This window comes from Cryptotermes secundus, unplaced genomic scaffold (genome assembly GCF_002891405.2).
Source record: "Cryptotermes secundus unplaced genomic scaffold, Csec_1.0 scaffold1104, whole genome shotgun sequence".
Classification (NCBI taxonomy): domain Eukaryota; kingdom Metazoa; phylum Arthropoda; class Insecta; order Blattodea; family Kalotermitidae; genus Cryptotermes; species Cryptotermes secundus.
Window position 1 is genome coordinate 75,917 of NW_019718630.1, and position 7,497 is coordinate 83,413.

Sequence of the window (7,497 nt, forward strand, 5' to 3'; positions counted from 1 at the left end):
ACAGACAGGAAGGTGACCTCATAAGCCTACATCAATTTTTTTTTTCAAAATAAGGGAATTAAACTAAAAATGCATTAGGAATGATACCACTCAGAAAGAATGCATTCTGCTAAATGCTGCCATACATAAATATACAGAAATGAATTTTGGATATACACTCAACTCTTGATTATTTGGGATAACGGTGGGGATGGAAATCACGATTAATCGAAAACACGGTTAAGACAAATTTTATTAAAAGTTGTACTGTAATACTGTACCTTCATAATATTATAGGCCTACCTTTATTTAAATTTATTCAACCTCATTTTTATGTCATCTCATGGCCTATTTAGTACTTTTTTTTACATTACGCTGAAGTATGAATCAGTTATTTCAATCACAGTGTTCAACAACATCCAACACTTTTTACGAATATTCACACTTAACACTTAAAAAAATTTAATACTGTCATTTGCTTTTTCGCAGCATTTTCCTTTTTACGGGTTATCTGTACAAAGCCTATGTAATATTAGCTTGTCACTTAATAAACTGTTCTCTTCACTCTCAAGATAGTCTAGTAAGGATTCCAAATGATTAAGAGCAGCATCATGTGATATTTTCTTGCTAGCAGCACTGTCCATCTCTTTCTTATTCTCACTTTCTTCCCGCTCTTCTGGCTGCACCCCCACCGAACTTACGGTTTTGTCACTGCTTAACATTTCGAAGCCCAGCTCACATGAGTCACAGTCAAACCACTCTCTTATATTTTCCTCATTGACTTTTTCACCACCATCAACTTGGTTAGCCAATTTTGTCAATTCTATGGCTATCTCATTTTCACCGAATCCAGTGAATCCATAGATTTCGTCATTTTCATTAGTGATGAAAAGTATCAGTTTCTTCCATGAATTTTTCAATACAGATGGCTTCACTGTATCCCATGCTCTTGAAATCTCGTATATGGCATATGTGCTTGTTTAGCACAAACTGCTCCTGTTATTGTTGTTCCCTGTGCCCTTAGTTGATTAAACCAGATCAGCATTGCTTTGTCAAGATGTTGATTTTTCATTGTTTTTCTCTTCTTCATTCCACTTGAATTAGAAGACGAAGAAAAGGAAATTAATCGATTCTTTTGTTTTTTCAAATCATGAACAGTTTGTTCTCCAGTACCATATTACATTGCTAATTGTTTGATTACACCTCTTTTTCCCAACTGATTGATAATTTCAAGTTTCTGTTGAACAGTTAACACAACACACTTCCTTTTACACCCTGACATTTTGCTAACGCACTTGAAGATCAATACCAAGATACTAACTGGGCAGTGTATCTGTCCTTGAAACTTTTCACAAATCCTTGCATTCTTTCACCCCTACCCTGGAACATTGTGTTAGCATAACGTGACCAAAAAATGCAGAGCTCGGTTCACACTAGTGCGAAAATAGTGTTACAACTCACCATGTGAAACAAAAGTGAATGAATATTAACCTTTATGGGATGGGCCATTTAAATTCCGATAGTGGCAGTGGGATGGAGTTAATTTACCTGCCTGCCATTGTAGAGTAATAAAAATTGTAATCATGTTACTCAAAATGCTGTGATAAATGAACAAAATAAACGCTGCTTTTATCTAGAAAGTATATAGAATCAGATACTGTAATTTACAGATTTTAGAATCTGTAAAAATTGTTACACTGATTCCAAAAAAAAATTTTCAACCCAATTTTGAGCGTCTGTCCACAAAAATGCACAATACGTTTCTGCAGTATAAATGCATGCTGCTGACGCACTGTCTGTGTTTTTTATCTGGCAATAGGAGAGGCTGTTTACGTACTGCACATTCTCCGGTCACGTAGGCTTCCTGTATACCCGAGTGTGGGTGAGTTCTTATTCTACATTGCCTTATTCACGTATGTCAGACTATCCACACAGAGGCAGTTCTTGGAATATCACCTCATTCCACTTGCTTCCAGTCCCTTCAGAATAAACTGTAATGCATTCTGAATGGTGTGATTTACGAGCGGCCTCTCAATTTCGACTTCTTCAATGTGAAAAGGGGCCATGGTACATAGTTGAAATTGCGATGTTTTATAAGCGTTACACCTCGTTGGTGTCTCCACCTTATCGTGGTGAGGGGGTTTGAGTATGCCAAGGACCCTGAGAGCTATACCAGCGGTATCGTAGCTACTGGCAGGGCCTCCCTTGCTGCGATGTGGAAAGCAAATGGAAAAACTACCACATTATCACTTTTCCTGGATAGTCTCTTTCCAAAAACAGAAGATCGCATTAAGTGGAGGAACTGTTTTGGAAGAGACTGTGGACCTGTCGTCTGACAGATTACTGATGAATGAATGAATAAGCGTTATGAATAAAGGACACCACTCGCCATCACTGGCTTACTTCATGCTAATATGAGACTAACACTGCGTGTGCGCGCTTCACGTGGAAAACAGAGTTAATTACGGACAAAGTGCATGAATTGCGACGTCGGGCTCTGCATTCAGTGACATGCAACATTCAGTCAGATGATGCAGGAGGGAAGACAGTCTACTTATAAAGCTGGTGTCCAAAAATAATGTAAGTAGAACAAGAATTTCTGTCTTAAAATTAGATGTTAAAACACTGTGTGCACGCGTGGACTGTGCATACCCATACGGTGTCTTTCGGCCACTTGGCTTTACTTTAAAGGTCCCCCATACAGTGTCCTTCGGCTCATAAAGGTTAACATATAAGCCTCAAAAAAGCCCCGGGAGCCCCAGTTAAGATGCAAACCGGTTTATCCGCCCCCAGATAATCAAGAGTTGAGTGTATAGTAAATTTTTTGTTAACCAGAACCAAAGCATCCAAAATCTTCATGCCACAAGCAAAAATATTAGACAGAAATTTACCACTTTTATAAAGTTAATTCAAAATCAAGGTTGCAAAGTACATGTTCACCCACTATATAGCATTTCTCCCAGGCTCCACAAACTGTGCTGCATGTTAGCGTCCACTGTTTATCTTCCATCAAAATTGCAATACATTTACATTCTACACGTCAACACTTACAAGTTTTGGCCTCAAACGGCCATCTTCAGGTGTTTTTGTTATAGATATTTTACTAAAACTGTGTTAAAAACTGCTACACTGTTTTAATTTGTGTTAAAATCACATGCTGTAATCTTCTTAAGTAAAATGAGATAAAATCCTTTAAAATTTCTGTTGCATATTATTTCACCTCACCTGGGCTGTTGTCATTTTCGTAAATGTATCAAGGTGTTTTTCTTGGCGTTGAAGTGTAGAATGTAAAAGTGTTTGCAATTTTGACGGAAGATAAACAATGGACGCTAATTTGAACAATTGTAACGGGATGCTGAAATACAGAGCGTGCTGCCTGTTGTTCTTCCATATGCAGATTAAATTACAATACAAGCTAACTGAATTAGTGATCATGTTACAGTATAAGCGAACTCTTTCCTCCATCAGTCCACTGACTCCCACCCAAGAACAGAAAAACATGGCTTTGTATTGGGTTTCTGTAGAGTTTTTCTTACACAACTGGCAGATTCATGTACCCATCACACCCTATTCCCTACACAGGAGTTTACTGTACTTGCAAGCTTTCAATGTATAAATAAAACAATTATAGCTTCAACAGTCCATAAGTTATACGAGGGTCGATCAATAAGTACCCGTGTTAGGAATAAAGACACAAGTTTTTCACAATTTTTTTTTTATTTTTCAACGTAATCTCCTTTGAGGTTGATATACTTTTCCCAACGTTTCTGCCATTTCTTTAACCCCTCCAAAAAATACGATTTGTCGAACTCTTCAAAATACGCTTCTGTCTTGACAATAACCTCCTTGTTTGAGCTGATTTTTTTCCCCCCGAGCCAAGTTTTCATGTTGGGGAACAGAAAAAAGTCGCAGGGGAGACAAAGTCGGGTGAGGCAGCAATTCATAGTGCAGTTCATGCAATCTGGTCGCGACAATTCCGGATGAATGTGCTGGTGCGTTATTGTGGTGAAACAGCACTTTTTTACTGTAGTACTGCACCGTGGTCGTTCTTCCTTTCTGCAAAAAGTCCAAGAAGTCCATGAGGATTATTCCCTTCGAATCCCAAAAAATCGTGGCCATGACCTTTCCGGCCGATGGTACCGTCTTTGCCTTCTTCGGAGCAGATTCACCCGGAAGAATCCATTGTTTTGACTGTCGCTTGGTCTCTGGCATATAATAATGTATCCAGGTTTCATCAACGGTGACGACTCGACGCAAAAACTCCTGCGAATTTCGCTTAAAGAGGTCCAAACACTGCTTCGACATTGACAGCCGTATCCGCTTGTTGTCCACCGTGAGCAATTGCGGCACCCATCAGGCTGACACCTTTCTCATACTTAACTTATCATGTAAAATATTGATTGCCGTTCCGTATGACATGCCTACGGTCTCTGCTACTTCGTGCACTTTAGTTCGGCGATCAGCAAGAATCATGTCGTGGAACTTTTCAACGATTTCCTCGGTAACCACGTCTGCCGGGTGGCCTGGCCACTCCTCATCAAAAACGGATGTACGACCACGTTTAAATTCGTTGAACCAATATCTCACGGTTGTCATAGATGGTGAAGGGTCCCCATAGACGGCATCCAACTTCGCTTTTATTTCTTCGCATGTTTTTCCATCCAAAAATAAAAAGCGAATTACGGATCGATATTGCACTTTCTCCATTGTATCAAGAAAGACAAAACACGTCTGATGCAACTGGCTGCCAAATAAAAACTAACCTATGAATCAGTCTGAAATTTAGTATGGGGTCGTTTGACAGATGGCAGTACACGATGATAATGCCAACTTCCCTCAGCAACGCCACCTGTCTTCAAACATGGGTACTTATTGATCGACCTTCGTAGAGTCCATTAATAACATTTGGGGATGTGTATATACTGGTAATCATATCCGTTACAAGTTACACATACATATAATTTTCCTAACAAATTAAGTTAACAAAAGTTGCATATCTTTATAAGATCTTTTACCATAAAAATCAAAACTACCGTGCTACTCAGAAAGCAGTATAATCCAAGATCATACTGTCCAATGTTTATAATTTGGTGAATTTTAATTGCATGACTCTCCAAACAAGAGTACTGGAAAGACTTTATAAATTTAATGAAACACTATTTTTCTGGACTGAATAATCTATATAACAGGAGGATGGAGAAACTGCATAATGAAAACTTCATAAATTGTATTCCTTTCCAAATATTATAAGAATAGAGAATGAGATGGGCTGGTCACAGAGCATACATGGTAGAAGAGTGCATATAGTGTTTTGGTGGAAAAACTCAAAGGAAAGCAATTATCACGAAGGCCTAGACATAGTTGGGATGATAATATTAAAAGGAATTTTAGAGAAACAGGATTGGTAGGTGTGGTCTAGATTCATCTGGCTCAGAAGAGCCCAGTGTTGTACTCTTATGAACACAGTAATGAACTATCAGTCTCCATAAAATTCCGGGAATTTTCTGTGTGGCTGAGCATCTGTAAGATTCTCAAGTATTCAGCTCCAGGGAGTTAGTTACAAATTATATCAAGCCAGGCTTGTGATAACAGAGCAATCATTAAGCAGTCAGAAATACTTACATGACAGCAACACTAAACAGAACTTCTTGACATATACAGAACTAAAGAACACCCTGAATTAAACTGTACTTAATGATCATACACATGAACAAGAAGGACAGGCTGCAGTTCTAACATATAAGGGGCAGTCAAATGAAAACGGGTCACCACGCATAACTCACATGGTGCACAATTTGGTAACACTGGAATTTGCTTACGTTATGAACATCTGGTGGGGACTTGGGAAAGCACAGTAATGTGTTCTTGCACACTAGTCGTTTGTTTATTGTGCTGAAAGTAAGGTTAGCGCTGTGTGTGGTCGTCCAACATCAGTAATGGAGGCAGGTAAAGAAGAACAGGAAAGTGTAATGTGGTTTTTGACTGCTGAAGGAGTAGGACGACGAGAAATTTGTCGCATGTCTGTTGTTTATGGCAAACACAGCATGTCACATTCGCGTGTGCTGGCGTGGCATAAGAGATTCCAAGAGGGACGTGTTTCACTGTAAGATGATGCTCACCCAGGACAGGTTCATCACGTCATCACTTCTGATGTCATTGCTGCGTTGGATGGTCATATCTGGGCAAACCGATGGATTGCTGTGGTAGAAATTAGTCTTTCGATGGGAATAAGTCACGGTTCCGTACACGCCATTGTGACAAAACATCTGCTGTAGTGCAAAATCTGTGCGCAGTGGGATCCACATCAACTCACAGAGGAACAGAAGATTCAGAGAATGGCTGCATCACTGGGTCACTTGCAACGATACCACGAGGAAGAGTATGCTTTTCTGTCCTATATTACCACTGGGGATGAAACTTGGTGGCATGGTACCACCATTTTGAATCTGAGAGCAAACAGCAGAGCCAACAGTGGAAACATGTGAATTCTCCCCCCCCCAAAGAAATCTGAAGTCGTACACACAAGTTCTGGTAAAGTGATGATGATGATCTTCTTTGACTGCAAGGGCCCTCTGCTTGTCGAATTTCTCGAGCATGGGGCTACAATCAGTGCACAGCGCTATGAAGACACTTTGCAGATACTAAGATGCGCCATAAAGTCAAAACGCCCTGGATTGCTATCGAATGGCATTATCCTTCTTATTGTCGCGTATCGGACTTATATCGCGACAATTAACTTCACGATGTATTTGATGTAGCGAATTTTATTTCACATCCGCTCTCACAATCACCCAAATTACAGATTTACGATTACTGCTATCTGCAGTATCACAATTAGTACACTCCAAATGCCACAATACAACTGACTGGTTGCTGGCTAACTCGGAACTAACTCCGACCGGTAACACTATGGGGACCTCCTCTTGTTGTGCCGCCACAGGTTTCGTGTCCACTGAGGCCGGCTTTCCGTCTCGTAGACGTGCCTCTATCTCTTGGCAGGCCATCATCTCATTGCAGTTGGCATTCACCCTTTTGACGGTGAGTGCGTAGTGTGGGGGCCTTAACGCATATGCCGGCGTTCGCCCATCTCCGCCGGCCGTTGCTCGTTTCCCGACGGTTTGTCCTTTCTCCGGCTTGTTTCCCTGTTGGTTCTGGGTCGTCATTCTGATTTCCCCGGCGATTCCCGTTTGTATCTGCGTGGCCTATCTTCATGTTCTCGGCGCATTTCATTATTAGCCTTCCTTTCGTAGGAGCAGTTATTCGCGAAGTGGCCCAGTTTTCCACAACTCCAGCACCCTGATTGCCTTCCGTCTCCTCGCTGGGTGGCGGACGATCGGTACTTCCGGTATGTCTTGGTGCTATCTTCATGAGGTCTAACGGCTATCTGTACCGCTTGCAGCTCTAGTGCTTGTCGGAGGGCCTCGTTTACCTTCTTCTCACCTCCTAGCAGCAGCTGGATCTTTATATCGGCATCTCGTATTCTGTATACGAAGGCCGTTGCTGCCTCTCTTCCTACGT

General features: G+C 40.8%; 1 protein-coding gene across 1 annotated transcript in view; it reads right to left on the reverse strand.

Moving 5' to 3' along the window:
• LOC111862666 (ATP-dependent translocase ABCB1) overlaps nucleotides 1-7,497 on the reverse strand; it is a gene marked incomplete at its 5' end in the record, with an annotated part of 76,692 nt that overhangs the window by 66,827 nt on the left and 2,368 nt on the right.